The 22,843-nt window shown below is 38.2% G+C and overlaps 1 long non-coding RNA gene across 1 annotated transcript in view; it reads right to left on the bottom strand.

Annotated features, from left to right (window-relative positions):
* Positions 1-613: 613 nt before the first annotated feature.
* The window catches only part of LOC138840664 (uncharacterized), a 49,436-nt gene continuing 27,206 nt past the window's right edge, over positions 614-22,843 (bottom strand). The window contains exons 3-4 of the long non-coding RNA XR_011376193.1: positions 1,219-1,343; positions 614-672 (exon numbers count right to left, since the gene is read on the bottom strand). This is a non-coding gene — a long non-coding RNA (uncharacterized lncRNA). The remainder of the gene's footprint in view (positions 673-1,218; positions 1,344-22,843) is intronic.

Below are 22,843 nucleotides of genomic sequence, written 5' to 3' on the forward strand. Positions count from 1 at the left end.
GTAATCAAGAAAGAGAATCTATTTTATTAGCATATCACTTAAAAACTTCTGTGGAAATTCATATTGTCATAAAAAAGTGTTTTCATACAGTATTCATAACTGTTAATTTGGGGGAAGTATCCCTGAAGATCAATTTAGTATCACATGTAGAATTTCATCGGTCTTGCAAGGTGCTTCTTCTAAAAGACGAAGCAATCAGTGTTTTCCCTTAAATACAAAGGAGTCTAAAATATCACACTTTCTACTTGAAAAAACAAAGAAATTATTTCAGAAATGGAAGTTTTTCAGACAAGATTTAAAACAACAAGCCATCCTGTAAGAGTTCTTTTTAAAAAGACTCCTCAGTTAATCATGGGTGATTTGCTTTCTAATTAGATTTAATTAACTGCATGAAAGAGACAGGAAGTAACTTATATTTGAGTTATTTTTTCAATTTAATTAGTGCTTATTTTATTTTTGTTTTTTCATAATTAATTTACTTACTACAACTCAGAGCTTTAAGCTTCTTCATTGGAAAAAAAACACTGAAGTTTGAGCTGTTGAGTGCTAAATATTGTTCAGTCCTTATTAGATTTGCCATTACTTATTGGTAAGGCACTACTTACAATTTCCTGTGTAGTAACTGCAGGATAGACAAGTGAACCTCAGTTCCCAACCAGACAATTTACAATCCTGTGAGCAAATAAGCAAGACAGACAGTCATCATAATGCAAGTCAGCTCCCACATTCTAAAGTTTTCATTCTAACAAAACAACAAAAAAAATTATACCAAAGATACAAAGAAATGTTCAAGGTTTGGGGATAAGGTAAAACTGATGGATGGGGAGTATGAAGTACAAATTGATCTCTTGGAAAAAGAGATATACATTGCTGATGGTTCACTTATAATCCTAGCTGCTCAGGAGACTGAAATCTGATGATCAAGTCTCAAAGCCAGCTCAGGCAGAGAAGTGTATGGGACTCTTGTCTCCAATTGACTACAGAAAAAAAAAAAAGCAAGAAGTGGCCGTATATAGCTCAAGTGGTCAAGTGCTAACCTTGAGCAAAAAAGCTCAGGGACAGCACCCAGGCCCTGAGTTTAAGTCTCAGGACTGGCACCAAAAAAACAAAATAGATGTACAAGCTAGGAGCCTGAGTGGAGGTTATATGCTACAGTATTACCAGATCCTAAATCTTATACTGCCACAGCACCATTAAAATGCCTGGAGTCAAACTTACCTGGCAAGTAAGCTTCTTTTGTAGAAGGATGTGTTGACTGAGGCATAGCATGCAGCAACATCAGACTCATTTGTCATGTAGCAATGAGAAAAACTTTGGCTTCCTTGTTTCCCTTGTTTTGTATCCTGCAAAATTTTATTCATTCAGTAGCCTTTCCAACATTACATTGCTTTCATCTCACATATTTGGTCCACCTGATTGAATCAAGGTTATAGTACCATCATTTATCTTTTAATAATGAATGAAAATCAGTAAAGATTAAAAAGTGACAGCTTGAAATAGAGCATAAAACACAACCAAAGTAGCTGAAATTGAATTACTATGGTTTTTAACATGATTTTTAAAGGTCTCCAGTCTGGTGTTTGGGCACAATTTCCTGGCTAGCTTAAAATAAGATCTTCAATGATGTGCCTGAGGAGAAGCCATGAGTCAATGGCTGGCCTAGGGAGACCTCTGAACAAGGCAGGGATAGATAGTCAGCGATATGTAATCTGAACTTCAAAAGAAACCAAAGTACAGTTTTCCTGATAAAAATACACACACACAAAGAACTACCATACGATTCACTAGAGCCTTTCTGGATAGTTACATGAAAAAAATCAAAGTTGGCTTACTTTAGAGATCCTAACACCCCCAGGTTTATTGAATCAGCTTAGGTGCCCATCAACAGATGAATGGATAAAGAAAATATAGTATGTATAGGAAATGGGATTTTATTCAGCCAATAAGAAAGAATGAAATCGTATCATGGCCAGGAAAAAATGGATGGAACTAGAGATCTTGTTATGAAGGTCAAAGAGGGACAGGAAGAAGGAGAAAGAAAAAAACACAAGAAGAGAGAGATAGAGGTAGGTATTTGAACCAATTACTTTGTATGATTGATATACTCAAATTTTAAACTGTGCATACTTTATTTTTTTAACTTGAAATACTATCTCCTTAGTTATTGACTTGTAAGATATCACAATATGTATGCAATAGGTTGGGATCCCAGAACGCGGACTCTGGAATGGAGATACATAAGCAGGTGGCTTGCTAGGAGTGCTTTCAGGGAGTGAATTAGAGAAGCAGGACTGGGAAGAGGACAGGGTTTATTTGCAGCAGAGTGGCTGACCATTCCCATAGGGACCTCTGGTTTGGGTATACAGACATGTTCCTCTTTACAAACTGAATGACACAGGTTGGGCCTTTCGCCCCTTATGAAGTACCTAAATTACAAGCAAGGAAAAGGCAAAAGTCCTAATGAGTAGGAGTATAGAATCTGGAGTTCATCCAGTTTAAAAATTTAAAAAGTAGCTAATTAAAACTGAATGTCTAAGCCTGGGGCCAGTGGCTCATGCCTGTAATCCTAGCTACTCAGGAGGCTGAGATCTGAGGGTCATGGTTCAAAACCAGCCAAGGCAGGAAAAGTCAGTGAGACTCTTATCTCCAATAAGCCACCAGAAAACCAGAAGTGGTGCTGTGGCTCAAGTGGTAGAGTGCTAACCTTGAGCTGAAGAGCTGAGGGACAGTGCCCAGGCCCAGAGTTCAAGACTAATGACCAACCAAAAAAAAAAAAAAAAGCTGATTGTCTATAGCTCATGTCTGTTATCCTAGCTAGTTTGGAGGCAGAGATGGAAAGGACCAAAATTCCATGTACTGAAACTTAAAAAGAAGCACTATCATTTAACTAGTATCCTCAAATAAGGCATTTTCTTATAATATATGTTTTAAAAAATCAATTAACAGGTTTTTGGGTTGTTTTTTTTTCTTCAGTTGTGGGGCCTGGGCACTGTCCCTGAGCTCTTTTGCTCAAGGCTCTACTACTTTGAGCCATAGCACCACTCCTGGTTTTCTGGTGGTTAATTGGAGATAAGGTTCTCGCAGACCTTCCTGCTGGGATTGGCTTTGAAACATGATCCTCAGGCCTCAGCCTCCTGAGTAGCTAGAATTACAGGCGTGAACCACCAGCCCACAGCTTTATAGGTTTTCTTTGGATGGAAACATGTATTATTATCTCATTGATCCCATAGGGGCTTGATCCCATAGGGACTGATGATTACATACTCATGTTTTTGAGCCTCTCTTTAATCTTCCAATTAAGCTTAGCCAATCAGAGACTATGAAGGAGTTGGGTGTTCTGGAAGTGGAGAGAAGCCACAGTATTTTTCTATTGCTCTCTGCTTTTTAGGTGACAGAACTATCTCCACGGCCCCAGAAAATAGTCGACTTATTGTAATAAATTCTTTTTATGTTTGATGAGGTTTCTGTATGTTTTTATCATCAGTGATCCCAGTGATACTGCTTGAGGTACTTCCTTAGCATTTTTCATCAGTTAAACATACTGCATACCCCTAAACATGCATCTGCTCAGAAGGTGACTAAAATTGTTGAGCCCCCATAGTAAATGACAAAAGATAAAGGTTACTTATCCCACAGATATCAGCTTCTGTTTTCTTTAATAAATTTCTTTCCCTTACTGTGAACTGCAAAAAACAAATTGTCTTGATCATTCTTGTTTCCTCATCTCTCTCATATAATCTGTTGAGAAAGAAGATGCCTTCTCTGTTCGTGTGTGTGTGCGCATGCGCGTGTGTGTTTCCTCACCTTTTCCCCCACACTGTGAATGCTGAAGAAAATACTTCTTGCTTTTCTCTTTCTCTTCAGGGTTTTTTCCTCATTCATTGCAAGGATTACCTTCCAGTCATCAGCTGATGGCCAAAAGATTGACATTCTTTGAGTCTTGTTTCTAGTGGTCATGAGGATAGTTAGAAGCAGGTGCATCCTGGGTGCCATTCTTTCTACTTAGTGTCATGCATTCAAATACAGCAGGCTGTCCTATATGTTCTGCCTCCACGTGTTAAACATATCTTACAGTGCTCATCTGAACAGTAATAAGTTTTGTTTCATGTTCATTGAAAAAAAGAAGCAAGTAACATTTATACTGAATTTGAAAATGAAATTGCATCAGGGTTCAGACTAGCTGTATTAGAATATAGAATTAGTAACCTGCAATGGAGCTTTGGGTGGGTTTTGTGATTTAGTTTCTTCTTCAGTAAAATATGCATAATGATACTTCATGAGCTGGGTGTAGTGACAAGTTCCTGTAACACCTGCTAACTCGAGGCAGAAGCTAACGGATCACAAATGTGAGTCCAGTTCAGGCAAAGTTACTGAGAGCCTTTTTCAAAATAAATGAACACGCCAACTAAAGAGTTGGTGGCATGGTTCAAGCATCAGTGTGCTTGCCTAGCAAGTACAAGGCTTGGGTTCAATACTCAGTACCATAAAATAGTAAGAATTCATAACTTAAAGAATTGTTGTATTTAATGAGTTAATGAATGTAAACCACTAAGTATTATATCTGGAACACAGTAAACATTGACCATTGTGTGAGTATGTATGTATGTATGTTTGAATGTTTACAGATACAGATATTTTTATTTGAGGTTCAACAAGTTTTTGGGTACACAAAGGGATGACACAAAATACATTTCCATAGACTTGACCAGAGACTTGACATCTACCTCTGCAGTATCTCTGCTTTGCAAAGAGGAAGAATTGTACTCTAACAAAGTATACTCATGGTGGGAATCAATAGGAATGAAAACACAAATATGTTAATGTTTCTTGATCTTCTAGAAGGCATAAGTCTTCTGTGTCAGAGACAAAGAATCCATTACTCCCTGTGCAACGAGCTGATGAGCAATGCCATCTGAATGTCAGGTCTTATGTTGCTACACATGCAAAAGGCTTGCATCACAGCTGAGGAACATGGAGCTTGGGGAATCTAGTATGTATTGTTGTAGCAAGTATGAAATAAGACTAATCTTTGCCCTAGGAGGACTCGCTACCTCACCCCTCACTGGTATTTGCTCTGAACACAACTCTGAGGAGAACAGACAAAGTGTTTGGAACTTCATGCTCCTGGCCCACTCACCAAGAATGTGGGGAGATACCCAGAATTCATAGCAATTACCTTCCCAAATAGAAACAGTCTGTTCTGACCTGCACCACACACTCCAAGATTAGCCCTGTGGTCTTCAAATGATTATTAATATGACCTTTTTTATTTTCAAAAGCAGGATGAATCGAGAATTTGTACAACCTAAAATTATATAGTTTGATGACATTATTTGAGTAAATGAAATAATTTCATACAAAATTAGTATAAAGGTTAAACTGAAGTAAACTGAAGATACACAGAAAATTCTCTTTTTAAATGTTAATCGACATAACCACTCTTGGAGGACATTTATATGTTAGACTCTAAGCACACTGTGTGTATTTCTTACCCTCCTCACAGCTTCTGGGTGAGTACTATTCTTCCTAATTTTAGAAATGAAATGATGGAATTGAGGTTCAGAACGTGATCAAATTTAACCTTACTTGATCACCAAGCTAAGAGGCATCAGAGCTGGTGACAGGATCTCTATATCTGATCAGGTTCTGCACCACTGGGCCTGGAAAGGTTTTGAAGTGGACATCTAGGGGTAGAAGATGGGGAGAAAGTGACACACAAATAGCCACATGGGAAAGACATAAGGGAAAGCCATTATAAAGGAGGAATTGAGAAGGTTGGGAACAAGCTGGATTTGAGTGGGAAGAAGTGTTGGCAGGGTTCACTCTGAGGTTTTGAGCTTGTGTGACTGGACAATGATGAAAACTTTGACAGAAATAATGAAGTCCAAAGAAAGAGCAACTGGGGGCAGAAGGAGGAGTGGGGGTAAACTCAAAATCAGTCATGCCCAGCTTGGGCTTTGTAATCCCAGGAGGATCATCCAGGGATACCACAATGCCAGAGCTCCAGTAATCTGCGGGCATGGATGGAGAGGAAAAGTCAAGTGTTGCAAGAGGCCAAAGAGAAGTTGGAAAGAATGAGACACATCAGGTTTGAATTTTCCCAGCCCTAATTTTTTAGGACTTTTTTTCTTGCAAGAAGCCACTTCAATCATGTTTGCTGATGATGGTTGAGAGGGTGGAGTGTGAATTATATTTGCTCATCACTGCCCAGTTCACATTTAATCTTTAGAGATTTATGTACCCTCCTTTTTCCCCCCAAGAAAAGGCAAAACAACAAAATACAAAGCATCCAAGAAAAACAAAACTCTACTCCTTACTCTATTAATATTGCCTTTACTCCATAAGAAATCTAGAGTTTTGTATTTTTCTTTGCCTTCTTTCTGGTTTGTTATGTGCTATCAGGTGTTTAGTGCAATTGTGTTCTTTTTTGTTGTCAAAAATAGTAACATAAGGGAGTTTCATGAATTTATGAGCATAAGATCAACTGAGCTTTTTTAATACAAATTTCTAATGGAATAAATATTTATGTGAATCTATACACTTTGAGTTCAATTTAGATTTGTAAGAAAGGGAGATAATACCAGCTGGTTGCTCACAGTCTAAGTCCTGTGATTCACTACCTAATGCATCATTCACCTAAAAATATTGAGAACATCCCCAAATCCTGACAACTTAACAATATCTCATCTCTCTTCCAAAGTCACAAGCCCCCCTACTTCATTATCTATTGACATAGGCTTACAAATTAAAAACTTTTCTATATTATATGTCCTTTGTATTTGTCTTTGCTTCCCTACTACACTTAATAATGATGGCATGATTCTTATTCCTTCTTTGGTTGAATAGTTCTTGTTTCTTCTTCTTTAAATTGGTGCAGTACAACAGTGTAAATGAATCACCTTAGGGCTAGAGGTGTAGCTCAGTGGTAGAATGCCTGCCTAGCAAGTCTAATATCTTGACTTCAAACTCTAATACCCCCCCCAACACACACATAATCACCTTGAAACAGATTGCTGCAAGATCTATATTATCATATGTATACATTATGAACAGACAATGTTTGTTTCAGAGTTAGAGTTGCATGCCTACACATGAAAACAATGAAAAGTAATCAGTACTAGATGTATTCAAGCAAAGACCTGGAAATTGTTATTTGGACCACCAGCACCATTACCTGGAAAATGTATCAGAAGAGTTAGCTATTGAGATTTACTGTAGACCTGGTACATCAGAAGCTTTGCTGTAAGGAGGGAGTAAGCCTATCAATTTCTATCTTAACACATCTTCTAGGCAATTCTGAAGCCACTAAAGGTTGAGTACTATTGTGTCTGATAACTGAATTTATCCAGTACAGAATGCAGACAGAACAAAGTTATTAGGATCTGCTTTTCATCAGAAGGGACTGGGTTTCAGCACAAAGAATTTTGCTCAGTTTTTCCTCAGGAGTCCTATTTCTGCCATGAGCTGAGTACTGTTGGGAAAACTTCTTAGCTTGTCTGGGTCTCATGTTGTTGATCTATAAAATTAGAACATCAAACTGTAATGATTTCAATGGACTCCTAACAAATTATGTCCTAGACTTCTCCATCAATCTTTGTGGTGACTACTAATATTTGTTTATAAGAAGAAAAACCAGAGTGAATATCATGAAAGAATGCTAATGTGTATATATGCCAGAGAAGCCAATGTTTGTGGTCTCATTGCACTAAAATCAAGCATACTTTGCACCAAAATTAAAGACATATCTAACACCAAGGTAAGCAATTTTTTTCTGGAAAAGTCCAGATAGTAAACATTTTTTATGGAAAGGCCATTGATCTCTGTCACAACACTCCTAACCCATCCTAGGCAAAAACAGCCAAAAATAATATGAAAAGAGAGCATGGCAAAAGTTCAAAAACAAAAACAACAAAACACTTTACTTATAAAAACAGATGATGGGCTGGATTTGGCCCATATGGCATAGTTTGCCAAACCCTGCTTAATATTTTTTCCATTAAAAAATAAAATAAGGAACTTAATCATTTTCTGGTTGATTTCTTAGTCACCAACCAAATATTTAATAGTTCTCTAATAACCCATTAACTGATTGCAATCTTCTAAAGCAACCAAACATACCTAATGTGCCTATTTGACTTTACCAGTGGTTGATCTGTAAACAAGGAGCTGAAGAATATTATGGATCAGATGCAGCTTCGTGCCTAGCTCTCCTTATGAATGCCCAAGAGAAGACAGTGCTCCATGTTCTTAAATACACATAAAATATTGGGGTTTACCATTCTACTGTCCCAATACTTAGTAAAAAGGAAATTAATTGGCTTTCTTAAGTGTTGACTTCCATAACAAGTATACTGACTGATCATTACTAGTCTAATATATCACTTTTACACAAAAGCTGCTTCTAAAAAAATACATATGTAGAAAATCACACTTAATGTGGCCTATGATTCATTCACAGTGCAGATCACGTTTCTGATCTGTGTTCAGCAAAATGTATGTGGATATTTGTCCCCACTAGCTACAAGTTCTGGAGGGAACACCAGATGAGTGAGCCCTGATTTGGTTCAATTCTACATTTTCTACTGGGGAAATAATTTTAGATCCCATGTTAGAGGGCTCAGCTTATAAGACTTACTTCGACTTCAGCTGCTAGTCACAATTCCAACACCCAACTTTTGACTAACCATCAAGGTTCCGGTCCCCTGCCATCAAGTGTAACTAACTTCAAGTGGTTCTGAAAACCATGGAAACATTTACATCGACAGTTTTGTTATAAAAAATATCACAAAGAACATATGAAATTGAGGAATGGGCCTGAAAGTCCCTACCCTCTACTCATGCCTTGAACTATGGCGTGACCAGTCCCAATGTAAAACTACTCAAAGACTGCGAGTGTATTAGCATAACAAGGACACACAGAATTCTGGAACTTTCAAGGGTTCCAGGAGTCCTGTGTCAAGAGACTGGGAGGTAAACCAAATGTATATACATTTCATAATATCAGAGTAAGTTATTAGTATTCTATCTTATTAAAATGTCATCATAAGATGTCATTGACATGTCTCTACTTAAAACTTGGGCTGAAGAAATAAAAATTGTGGTTATAACAATTCATGTTATGAATGTAACTATATCCCATGCCACTAATTTCTTTTACTAATTAGTAGGGTTAGTAAGTCTGGGTAGGGAAGGATGAAGTCTCCAGCGTGCTTTAATTCTTAGCTGTGTAAATGTATCCCAGAAATACTCCCAACTAGCGTCAAAAGTAAAAAATAAAAAATAAAAAAATAAAACCAGAAAAAAAAAACACTAGACATCTTTCCAAATACAATAGGAAAACATGTTGGGTAATTTAAAAATTTCCCACCCTTCACTCTGGTCCCAAGCAAAAGCATATGCCAGAGTTAACAGCTTGAACTTATTCTGAACTTTGAGTTAGATTCATAACTTTCCCTATATTAATATTCTTCCAGTATTGTCTATATGATCTTTCTATGCCCACTCACAATTAGTCCACAACTGACTTGTGTGTGTATGTGAGTTTGTGTGTGTGTGTGTGGGGGGGGGGGGGTTATGCTGGCCCTGGGGCTTGAGCTCAGGGTCTGTCTGGGAGCTGTCCCTGAGCTTTTGTGCTCAAGGCTAGTATTCTACCACTTGAACTACAAGTAGACTTCATACATTTTTGGAGGTTATAGGAGATGAGCCCCTGCCTTGGGCTGGCTCCAAACTGTAGATGTAAGCACACAACTCACAACTGAATTTTTAAAGAATGTGATGTTTAAATAGAGCCAAGTTTTGGGCTGTTGTTTCCACCAACTTAATGGACATCTGAGCATTGTGTATCGAATAGAAAACAGGCACCACAGAGATAACAGCTTACTGTTTTGTTTTAGAATAATTTCTAATAAAGCCATACTACAAATACGAAGCAATGATGTGAAGCTGGGTACATGTGAGGTCATATACAAAAGGAGCCCCATGGCCATCTTCTCTGCTCTAAGGATATAAAATAGCATTACCTATTTCTTCAAGTTAGGCACTGGTGGCTCATGCCTGTAATCCTAGATATACAGGAGACTGAGATCTGAGGATCATGGTTCAAAGCCAACATGGGCAGGAAAGTCTGTGAGACTTGTATCTCCAATTAACCACAGACAACCAGGAGTGGCACTGTGGCTCAAAGTGGTAGAGCATTAGCTTTGAGCTGATAAGCTCAAGGACAGGACCCAGCCCTGACTTCAAGCCCTAGCACTGACAAAAACAACAACAACAGCTGGGCGCTGGTGGCTCAAGCCTGTAATCCTAGCTACTCAGGAGGCTGAGATCTGAGGATCGCGGTTCAAAGCTAACATGGGCACGAAAGTCCATGAGACTCTTACCTCCAATAAACCACTAGAAAACCAGAAGTGGCACTGTGGTTCAAGTGGTAGAAGGCTAGCCTTGAGCTGAAGAGCTGAGGGACAGCGCCCAGGCCCAGAGTTGAAGCCCCATGACTGACAAAACAACAAACAACAACAACAACAACCAACAACAACCAAACAACAACAACAACAAATCCATTTTATTAGATATTAGGTCTATTTAGTTTTATAAATCATGTTCTAAGGCCCAGTGCTTTATCATTGTTATCATTTCTATCACAAGACATGCTGACTCATATCTCTTATATTCTTGTTACACTTACTGGTCAAGATCACACAGATCGCATACAACTGATGTATGTTTCCATGCATTTTTTTTTCTTCACCTATGTGTAAGACAGGTTGGAAGTGTCACAGAGTTAGAGTTCCCAAAAGTAGCTCTTGGTCAGGCACAGCTGAGGTTGAAGGACATATTCCAACTTCTTTGTCAGCTGCACATAGTTCTCTGCATAAATTGAGCCTCAGCCCTTCCCAGGAACAACCTGCTGGACAGTACGCTTCCTTTCTACACCTATCTCTTTGTCTGCTAATCCACAGACATTCTTTGAGATCACCATCGAGGCTAGCTATTTACGCTCAAACCTTTCCTTCAGCATCAGTTTCTAGAAGACTTCAACCTAAAACATGTTGTTAAGAAATCTTTTACCTGTTTTCTCAAGAATTCAGAGTCCAGGCTTAACATTTTTCTCTCCTAGATGCTTTACCATTGAGATAAACTGAGAAAATGGTAGCCACAGAGCTTAAACATATTATCTAGAGCCTTGTTTGTGCCAGAGCCTTGTTTCATTCTTAAAGTAACCCTTAAATCTGATGAGATTATAATTTCATTTTCTCAGATCAGGACTAAAGCTTGGAGAGATGAAATAATTTGTTTATACTCACACCTGAGTCCCAGATTTCGGAACAAGAACCGTTTCAGTCAAGGCTGGCAACACTTACCTCCTAATCTGTCCTAGATCTACATATGCTATTTTCTTTGCAATTGGCACACCTGGCAGTGATGGCTAATGAGCGCAGATTTGCATATGGCAGAAACATGGTATAGAGAGCAACTTTGGACTCAGAATAAAGTTGACTGTAGAACCTGCGATAGAAAAATCGTTTATTCCTCTGAGTCTCATTTCTTCCATGTAAAATGAGAATGGCTGTTCAAATAAATTCTAGGATTTCTTGAAGTAAAAGAACTATAATTACCTACTCTGAGAAACCTTTATTCTCAGACTGTCATGGTTTTATTAATGTACTGTAATTGTCAGTAGCTACAGACTTAGAAACCTGACATGAGCATTGATTTGAGGAGTTAAGAGTTAGATTAAAAATGCTAGGATGACCATAGGTTAACAGGAAAACTGCGGGTATTATAGGCAATTTAAATAGACGTTCAGATAAGAAGAAAATGATCACAAGTGTGCTTAATCAAAGACCAGTCTACATTTTAATCATCTCTATTAAGCTATGCTGCATTCATCACATTTCACTCTCCACTTCAGTTTCTCTCTTATTAGGCAGGAGATGACTTGAGGATATTCTACACTCGTTATTTTTGTGTAGTGCTGAACAAACTACCTAAGAGAAGAACTTGAGGGAGGAAGAATTTATTTCCTCTTGGTTTCACAGAATTCAGTTGATTACCATAAGGAGGCATGGCAGAGTAGCTCCCATCATGGGAGACAGGAAGCAGGAAAGGGGAAGGGACTGGGGACCGGTTATAACCTTCCGTGGCATGGCCCAGGTCACTTACTACTTCTAACCTAGGCCCTACTTCCTGAAGTTTCCAGAATCTCTCCAAATAACACCTCCTGTCCAAGAAGACTGTGATGGACATTTCACTGTCAACTTAACTTGTAACACAGATCTAACCAAAAGATTGAAATACTTACACAGAAATAAATTCTCCTCAACCTGCATTCTAAATGTTGCTCCCCTATCCTTAAACACATTGGCAAAAGATGAAAAGCAATAGCAACAACATACTACAGCAAATGCTAACACTCGTTCATCTTTAAGCCTTCAAAGAGAAGCAAAATAGTGTACCTAGTAAAACATAAAGTCTGTTGTTTACATCATAGAACCCTTTTACATGGAAATTTCTGTTCTTTCATACCTCAGGTGGTTTATTACTGCCAGAAATATACAGAAGGCGTGGTCCTATTGGAAATAACTTTTAATCATTAAACAAGATCAAAGAAGCTCACATTTTCATCTTCACACACAGTGCAGACTTGTACTCTACTTTATCATTGGAATGTGGTGGTCATTTCTGCTTGGGTGCTAGAACACCACTATTACTCGGGCCTCTGCTCTTTGCACCTCTGAGACTATACCAAGAGGAAATAGCTTAGAAGACTAAACACTGCAACCTTTGGGAAACAGGTTAAAGTGACACAACTTAAGTTATAAAATAAATAAGAAACATCAGAAACAAGTTAGCAACAAAGCAGTATTGTTACTCTGCTAAATTAGCTTCTTTGTAAGCTCTCTACTAGCCACATTCTGGGTGATCTTTTGACTTTTTGATAATTCTTTGAATCCCCTTCTCTGAGCCCTCATCAGAAATATTCATGATGCCTGAAGTATATACTAGACCATCCTCCAAGTCTTAAGCAACCACAAACAGCCCTAACTAGGACAAAGAATCTCTAGCTTTACTTGCTGGGAGATCCCCTATTCTTTCTCATTTAAATGACTTGTCCTCAGTTAGCCACTTCAAAAAGCACACTGAAAATTAAATAAACACCCTACTATTAGTTAATTTTCAGGCCTAATTGGCATAACAGCAAACATTGGACCACATATTCTTTTGATAAAGAGCCAAAGGTTTGTTTTTTGTTGTTTTGTTTTACTATAGCTTGATTGGAAAAACTGTATTGGGCTATATAAATGTCACTAAATGTATGCCAGCTACTTTTTAGATGAGGTAATAACACAGAAACTATGAAAATCAGAGGCTCTGAAAGTGTGAGAAAGAAAGTGAGAGAATGGGTTAGAACTTGAAGAAAAGATTTCATGTACTTGAGTGCTTTTGCAAATCTGATCCCCTTCCCACAAGCCCTCCCCACAGAAGCTAGCTACTTCATACTGTCACGGAATCATAGCTATCAAGTCAAATCATAGTATCAAAAGGGGAAACAATTTCGTCTTTCTAAGCTCTTGCTAAACTATTTGGCACAAGAGTTAGGAATTTCACAGTGATTCACATAATTAAATTTTTAAAAGATATTTGATGATACAAGAGTGACAAATGACTTTTACTATACAGAATATACATATTCCTGAAATGATTATCTTAAATATAAATCTATGTATAATGAGTATAATTTTCTAGGATAATTTGGAGGTGTTAGAAATTTTCATAATATATACACATAAAAAGGAAATATTGGTGACTCATATTAAATTTTGTGATAAAGAAATTTACAAGCTCACTTCCAAAGATCACTTCCTACATTTGAAGTTCTCCTTTCAGGATTAAATTAAAAATCCTTTCATAAGAAATTGATGCCCCCTTTCCCAACCAAGCCCCTGTAATCCTAGCTACTTTGGAGGTGGATCCTGGACGATTGTGATTTGAGGCCAGCCCAGGCAGAACAATTCTTGAGATTCCATCACTCAATGTCTGGGCGAGGTGGCATTCGCCTGTTATCCCAGCTACAGAGGAAGCACAATGCTGGGTGCAGTGGCCATGTCTGTCATCCCTATGACATGGGAAACAAATAGGAGGATTACAGACTAGGCCAGCCTGGCCATGAAGTGACTCTCTACCCTTGAAACTAAGGCGAAAGGGGACTGAAGACATGGCTCAAGTAATAGAGTATATGCTTTGCAGGCAACCCTAAAAGGGAGAAAAGGGGAAGGGAGGGGAGGGGAGAGAAAGGGGAAGGGGAAGGGGGAAGGGGAAGGGGAAGGAGAAGGGGACTTCTAGCATAGACCCATTAATAAACACAGAGATTAAGATCTATGTCATACAGGGACACAGTTCTTTGATTAGAAATAGATATCAATAGATAGCAGCAGGTAGGTGGATAAGTAGACCAACTGAAAGACACACACGATAGACAGACAACAGACAGATAGATGCATGTATACGTATACATTGATCCTTAGCATTCGGTTGAAGTGAGTACGATGAAAAGTGTGATATCTTTTTGTTGTCTTTCAAGAATTTCCTCCCGCTAATGGCATATTCAGTACCTAAAATATTGGAACCTTATCTATTCCTATTAATTCTAGTGCCTCAAATGGATAAAATCAGCATCTCTCTTACAAAGCTGTTTTAGTACAATTTCTCCCAGATCTGTTACAGATGACATAACTGTATTGTTAATGGCTGCTTTGCTTGTTAGGTAGTACCCTGATGTCCCAATGAGATACCCCAACATTCAGTCAATTAAGCTAGGAGTCTTTGTTGCCATAGCAGCTGCCCCTCACTATATCAAGACAGTGAAGAACAACAATAAAATCAAATAGCTCAGGGTATTTAAAGGCAAGATCCATGGAGAGGGGGGTCACTCTCAGGTGGCCAGTGGTAGTTTCCTGATTGGCAAAGAAGCCAGTTACAGAAGCAGAGCTAGGAGTTAGTGATTACAAAATGGCGATTATTATTCCAGTCATTCCAATAACCAAGGTGATAAGTCACAAGGCAAAGAAAGTCCTCACCCCAAATCTTCCCATCAAAGAAGCAAGTTAGTGAAATAGCAATTACAGTCTCTATAAACAAAGTAATAAGTCCTCAAAGCAAAAACCACATTCCAAATTTCTTACTTATCACACCCCCCAAAATCAAACCACCTTCCAGGTTTTCTGGCTCTGAGTTTTACTGTTATTTACAGAATTCCAGTAACCTGGTGTTTAACCCAAAATTTACTTCAAGTCTTTAGCTTTGGATCCTCTTTTTTTTTGGCGGGGGGGGGGGGGGGGGGGCCCGGTCCTGGGGCCTGAACACTGGGCTTGGGCACTGTCCCTCAGCTCTTCAGTGCCACTTCCCGCTTTTTTCTTTTTGCTTATGTGGTGCTGAGGAATCGAACCCAGGGCCTCACACATGCAAGGCAAGCGCTCTACCACTGAGCCACCTTCCCAGCCTTGGAATTTTTCCTTTTTTTTTTTGCAGGGGGGGTGGGGGAGGCGGGAGTCCGGTCGTGGGCCTGAATTCTGGGCCTGGGCGCTGTCCCTCAGCTCTTCAGCTCAAGGCTAGCGCTCTACCACTTGAGCCACAGCGCCACTTCCGGCTTTTTTTTCTTTTTGTTTATGTGGTGCTGGGGAATCGAACCCAGGGCCTCATGCATGCAAGGCAAGCGCTCTACCACTGAGCCACCTTCCCAGTCCCCGGAATTTTTCCTTTTAATGACTATCCTGGAGTTTTTCTCTACAGGGAGATTCTGCCTTTCAAGTTTGGCCCTATTCTCACTCATTTTGCAAGTTTCAGTAAATGCCACACTCAGTTTGTTCCATTTCTTGGGTCTGCACTTATGTTTCTCAGGTTACCTGGGACTTGTTTATCTCAGTTAAATTTCATTTTTCCTTGCTCTAATTAATACTCTATTTGTTTAATTTAACCTGGTTCTAATCACTAGAGTGAAAGTCCCTTCTAAATCAACCTTTAAGAAGAGGTTCATAGTGGACATTTATTCACTGGACATTTAAAGCAGCTCTTGGAATAGTCTGTCTTTCCCATCTTTATTGTTGTTTACCAAATATGTGAATGCTCATTCAATTGAACGCTTGAAGGCTTACCAAATAATTTATGTTTATCCAGACCTGGAATAAGCAAAAGCAAAAGTAAAATGTTAAATTCCAGATATTACCTCACCTTCCAGGTCTTAAAGGCACAAAGAATGAAGTTATTGTGGGTTTTTTTAGGGCTCCCACAAAGGGAAGTTATTTTGCCCTTCCTTATTTGAAGATCATTTTGCAAGGTTCATTCTCTACATACATTCACGATGTTTATGTATCTATTCTCTATTCTCTATTATGTATATATTGTCTATATAGCATCTATTTGATTATGTGTATTTTTTAATGCGTTAGCTGATATTCTTGCCAAATAAATTTCATTGTATTCTGTTCTACCTTGGACACTTTTTTGTATGTCTGGGGCTCAAACTGCTTGCTGGGCTGGCTGTATGTTTTGCATTCAGACTATTACACTGGCTTTCAGCAGCCCACTAATGAGCACATTAAGTGAAACTAGCGTTGCTCACTGCCTTCTCCGAAACCTGACTAAGCCCAGGCCACTAGAATTATGTGTTGCCTTTTTAAAATTTCCTGTTGTTTAGGAGACTTATTTTTTCATATATTTATCTGGATTATCTCCTAGGTAGGCAATTCATTGCTTAGATGTGATGTCTTAGTTTTGTTTTTGTGCTTTATAAATCCTGATAGAAAAAAATCTAAAACCTGAACAAAAATCCAACCCAGGGAACAAAATTACAGCCGAGGAAAATCGCTGTCCAATAGTCTGTCTCCTCTGGTACCCTTTCTTCAGTCTCAATGATTTTACCTTTTTAAAGAGATTTTTTTAATACCACAGTCTCTGTAACAGGGAAAGGAGTGCTCTAACCAACTCAAATTTACTTCAATAGGTGTAGTTCTTACTGTGGTGATTTCATTCCTCAGGAAGCATTTGACATTTCTGGTTGTTATAACTGTAGGAGAGAGTTGTACTGGCATCTAATGAAAGATCAGAGATGATGCTAAATACTCCACAGTCCCACCACTTTTTTTGTCTTCTTTTTTCTTCTTTAAAAAACATAACTGGCAAGGTATATATATATATATATATATATATATATATATATATTTAACCTTATATATATATATATATATATATATATTTAACCTATGCTTTGTATCCTACAGTTTCAAGGTCATCTAGGACATAAGACCCAAAAAGCTTTCAGAAATTCAAATATACAAAGTTTCTATCACCTTCCCATTCACTTCTGCCTGCTGCCCACCAACACATATTCATATATTGCAGCTTCAATCACATGAGAGAGAGCAACAAGAATCAAAGACTAACACCAGCACTTAGATAGTGAAATTTTGTCTTAAATCAATAGATTCTGCCAGATGTTAGAGTTTACATTGTAAACTCCATCCCCTCTATCTCTATATTAGCTTTAGATTTTAATATTAAAAAGAGAGGTTTTGAAAGCATGTGTTTGTAAATAGAGAAATATGGACAAATATTCTTCTTTCTTACATGCTTAGCTTTCACAACTGAGATCAAGGCTTTCAAAATGATTGCCTGTGCTAGAGGTTACAGAAGACTCTAATAATAAAAAAATAAGGCTTTTGGATCTTTGTTTCTCTGGATTATTCTTATCTTTACGGTCATGACATTAGAAGTATTTCAGTATGGTAAATTGGTAGAAGGGATGTAATAAAAACATGAATATGGAAATATGGGATTTAATAACAAAATGTACTCTGTGTATTTCCCCTTTTATTTTGTCCATAAGTCACCACAAAAGATGTTTATCCACATCTAAGTTGTTTGCCTCCCATGCAGGTAAAACTTCATCTCTAAAGGACATGCTTCTTTAAGATGTTATACCAAGCATACTGAGACGTTATATTAGGGCCTGGATGTAGATGAAATGTTCATCTTCCTCCTTTGAGGCCTTCACTGATCCTCCTCAGCGGTGGTCACTACTTCCTTCCTTCTGTGCCTTGGGAGCACAGAGATGCTCTAAGTGAGAGTGCTACTCCGCTACCCTTTACTAGCAGAGCAAAACACTGTTTACTCCAATCCGAGACTTGGCCTTTGAGGGGGATGGGTACCAGAAAAGCCTGGCCCACAGCCATTCTCTATCTCACTGTTACTTCATCTATTCATTCTCTTTAGGCTAAAGACTACTGTCAAAGTTACATTTTCAACAGAAAGAAAACCAGATTAACCACACTAAAGAAGAAAATACCACTGTTTGAATCTCTTAATGGTTATCATGGAAGAAGTCCCTCATAGTCTCCCTCTCTTACAGGGTAAGCTAAAATCACCAAGATCAGTATCATAAAGAAGGTTTCAATTCTCCGTTTCTCACAAAGCTACTCCCCTAACAGTCCTACAACATGCAAACACATATTGGCATATACACACACATATATACATATATGCACTGTTCTTCTGATTATTTCTTGGGAGATTTAAGGCATTTTTGTAATACCTTCAAGGCCAAAATTAATAACTCCACTCTTCCAAAACCAACACACGGATCCTCGCTTCATACATACCCATCTTTCTCAAAAGAAAATCTTAAACTGACTTATTATAGTTCTCATTATAAACACAAGGTTCATAATGTTGAGCTCGTGTCTCTAAAACAAGTGAAAATAGGAAAAAATAGATGAAATGGGAAAATTAGGTAGAATCATTACCTACAGATTCATTATGCATTACCCAAAGCTTGCTAGCCTTCCTCTTGGGTTCTAAACCCTGAGAAAGGAAGTAAATCTAGATGATAATATAGTTCTTTGATGTTAAAATACACTAAATGATACTTCAGTGATCTTGATTTTAATGAAGTGATGTTTCAATAACACATTTTCTACTTCTTTTTGGTGCATTCTTTGACTTTAATTATCTTCCACCATTGAAGTTCTCCTTTCATTGAAATATAAGTGATAAATATAAGTGATAGATTTTCTTGTACTGCCTGCAAAATTAGGGTGAACACATCTCAAAACCAAAGTGTAGACAGAATTTCTGAACTGATTATTGTTGAGCACATAGTATGGAATGAATGTAAGAGCCAGTGTCTCTGAGAAGAAAAGAGGTTTTGTTTCATTTGTTTGATTTGGAGGTTTTGTTTTCTGAAATTCCAAAGGCTTGACTTCTCAAAGTACAAAAGGAAGTTGGAAGCTAGATTATAGAGTTCCAAAAATAAACAATAAAGTTGAATTGTTTATAGAATGATAATGTTAATCATTCTCTCACCCAAGGAAAAAAAATCTAATTACGAGGCAGGAAGAAGAGAGCTGGAGGAGGTATGGTTAGGATTTGGATCCTAAAGAGAGTACCCCGAAAAATAAAGCAGGAAGGTTAAAATGTTCAGTTTTTCTAAATTGTTTGTTTTTAAACAACAGATGCCAAGATAGAATCAGACATGAAAGCTTTATTGGAGGAAACACTGGTGAGGGAAAATAGAGAGGAAGCCAGGAGAGGTTTCAGACCTTTATGAAATGAGAGGAAGGAAGGAAGGAAGGAAGCAAGCAAGCAAGCAAGCAAGCAAGCAAGCAAGCAAGCAAGGAAGGAAGGAAGGGAGGGAGAGAGGGAAGGAGAGAGGGAGGGAGGGAAGGAGGGAGGGAGGGAGGGAGGTAGAGAAGAAGGGAGGGAGGGAGGTAGAGAAGAAGGGAGGGAGGGAGAGAAGAGCCTACAACGGAAGCAAAGGTCTTGGCAGACTGACCAAGTTTAGTGCGGTAGAGAATGACTGTGGTAAAATGTGTCTGGGAATAAGTTAGGGACCCACAGGACTCTGGTGGTGGTATAACACTAAATGACCCGTGACCACAAACAGTAACAGAGGTCAATGCCAATCATACAATGTCAGAAAAACTGGGCAGGACAAATCACATCTAAGCTGACATCAGAACACATTACCCAGTGTCTAGGAAGAAGAAGAGTTAGACCAGAACAAAGGTGAGCATGGATAGGGGACACTCCAGTATTTGCCACAGTAGACACTAAGAAAGTGTCAGAGGCGTCAGTAAATAAGGATGGGAATGTGGAAGGGAGGATCTTAGTGTAGAAGGTCGTGAAACCAAACAATTTTTTTTATTGGGTGCAGAGAAGCAGTTTTTAAAGTGACTTTTCTAATCTTGGACCACAATGAGTGTTGTATAATTGTTGGATGAGAATTTTGTTTCTTAAATCAAACTTTGGGGTGGGGGAGGGAGGGAAAAACTGGGAGAGAGCAAGTGAAGAGGAGAGTTCAAAAAGAATTGTACTCATTACTCAATACCTGAACCCCTCAACTTTACAATAACAAATGAATTTAAAAAATCAAATTTTGTGGTCGTTTTGATAATCAGTGCCATGTATGTAATTAAGCCATCAGAATGCTAAGATCAGGATATTCATCTGACTTCATTAGGGAGTAACAGGAATGAATTGCCATATCTATTTTCTCACACTACGCATGTTTCTAATTAGGTTGGAGCTAAAATGTTCATAAGTTGTTAATAGTAAACAGATTTGATTTCAAGAAAGAAAATCAATTCTATGCAAGATGACTAAAGTATTTGCAGATATTAAGTGTTAGTGCTTTGGGAAAAAGGCTAATTTTCATCAACCGAGGAAAGATTCTGACATTTCAAGGATTACTATGATAGTCGGAAAGAATGGGATATAGGGAAACCAAGATTCTTTTTCTCCAACAGAGGTGTGAAAGTGGCAGGCTAGATAAATCCCCTATTTCCTCAGCTCACACCATTCTTTGGTAATAAAAGGAGCCCAAATGGAACTTACCTTGAATCAACTCTAAACACAACAGTAGGACCTTTGGTTTCCATTCAAAGCTCTGCATCCATTTAGATTTCCAAGATAGGCATTGGTTCCTGACTTGCCAGCATCTTCCCCATTTTCCCCTTGCCTGAATACGTTTTGTGGATCTTTATGTTTTTGATTAATAGTCTGTTGATTGCCTCTCTTGCTGTCAAGTTCAGAGGAGAAAGATATTTCCATTCAGCTTCTAGGATGTTCCAGGGAGCCTATATCTTTCGACATTCCCATGATGAAAACTTAGCTAGCCAGTTCTTGTAGAAAGACTTTTAACAATCACTCCCTGCTAAATTTGTCACTGCCTAGCATTGAGTACTAGGGCTCAACTAGAGTCTTCAGTTAGGTCCTCATGAGTAAAAACAGCGATTTGTTCTTTGGCAAAGCCAGGCATTGTTCCCACCCTCCTTTGGTATTCAGGAGAAGGTGGACCCAGTGTGATGCTACACTGGGTGTTCTGTTCTTGTAAGGATTTCTATGAAACAGTGCTTTGCATTTATTTGCTTTGAAAAAAAGTAGTCTTTCTTTCTAGGACTCAGAACTCTTCTAAGTTCATGAGTTCTTCCCTCACCCTGTGTCATATTGCTCACAGATGTGTTCTTATATTCCTTTCTCTTTAGATGAGATCCCTGCAGGTAAGACAGACCTCTTGCATAAATTCCCCAAATATCCTCCTCTGCTCTTAAGGCCCTGGGTAAACTTGGGTTCCATGTGAGCCCCTACTCAGATCCTTTATCCTTTCATCCTAGCAGAAGAAGCATCATTCTTCAGGTTACAAACAGGAGCTCAGACAGAATTTCTCTTGGCTCTACTTTAAGCATAATACCAGGATTTCTGAACCCCATTCAAAGATTCCAAGATAAGCTCTAGTTTCTGAATTGTTATAGGGTGCCTGGTAAGTAAGCTTCCTTTCCTCCTTCACAGGGAGGCATTCTGGATCTATTTATGTTTCTGATTAATGGCTGAGTGGCTGCCTCTCCTCCCAATGTACAACGTAAGAACTAATGAATGAAAGACATTCCCTCAAGAAACCTTTTTATCACGTGATACATCCTTGAACACAAATGACTTTCCTGACAATGTGTAAGGGAAGATCATTAAAGAGCATCACAGTAGGTCTGGGGAAAAGTTAAGCTAGCCTGGGCCATGGAGTAAAGTTTGGGAAGAACATATAATTTCTGATGTCACTATCATTATAATTTCTCTCATAAGGATCTGTTCATGTCTAATGTGCAGAAATGAAAAGCCATGGGAGAGTGTGAATCACAGCACTCTTTAAATATTTGAACAGCTGCCAACATTGTATAAAGGTTAGATTTATTATTTCTCACATCAAAGAATGGAAGGACATCACTTGTTAGTAGTTAAAAAGTAGAATTCAGATATAACCAACTTCTAAATTATATTGCTCTATTTTAAAGGGTGCCTTGTCAATTGCTTTGCCAACTGTGTATACTTAATAAGGATTACAGAGAATAGTACTTTTGAAATAGGGTCTGGGGACTTCAAAATCCCTTGAAATCTTCTCAAGGGATACCTGAAGGTAAAAAAAAGATTATATACTTATGTTATTTTGATTGACTAGATGTGTGGTGGTAATTTGATACAGCAACAACAAAGAACTAATGCAAACCCAGAGATATTAGCTGGGCTTTTTCCCTATCATTGTTGCAAGCATGTAAGTAGGACTTTCCAGGAGCTATTTGAATGCAACAGTACAACAAACTGAGGAGAGAAACAGATGTGAGGATCCAGCTGTCTTCTGTTAAGAAGACATTAAAATGTTTAGTGATATACAAAATTGTGCTATTCATCTTCAATGTTTTGGAAAACAAAGCAATTTCTCAATAAATATTATTTATGTTAAATGCTATACATCTAGACTTGAACTGCTAATATAGTAAATCTTGACAACTAGAATTTACAA

The sequence above is a fragment of the Dipodomys merriami genome, unplaced genomic scaffold (genome assembly GCF_024711535.1).
Source record: "Dipodomys merriami isolate MVZ:Mamm:240054 unplaced genomic scaffold, mDipMer1.0.p SCAF_30, whole genome shotgun sequence".
In the NCBI taxonomy this organism is placed as follows: domain Eukaryota; kingdom Metazoa; phylum Chordata; class Mammalia; order Rodentia; family Heteromyidae; genus Dipodomys; species Dipodomys merriami.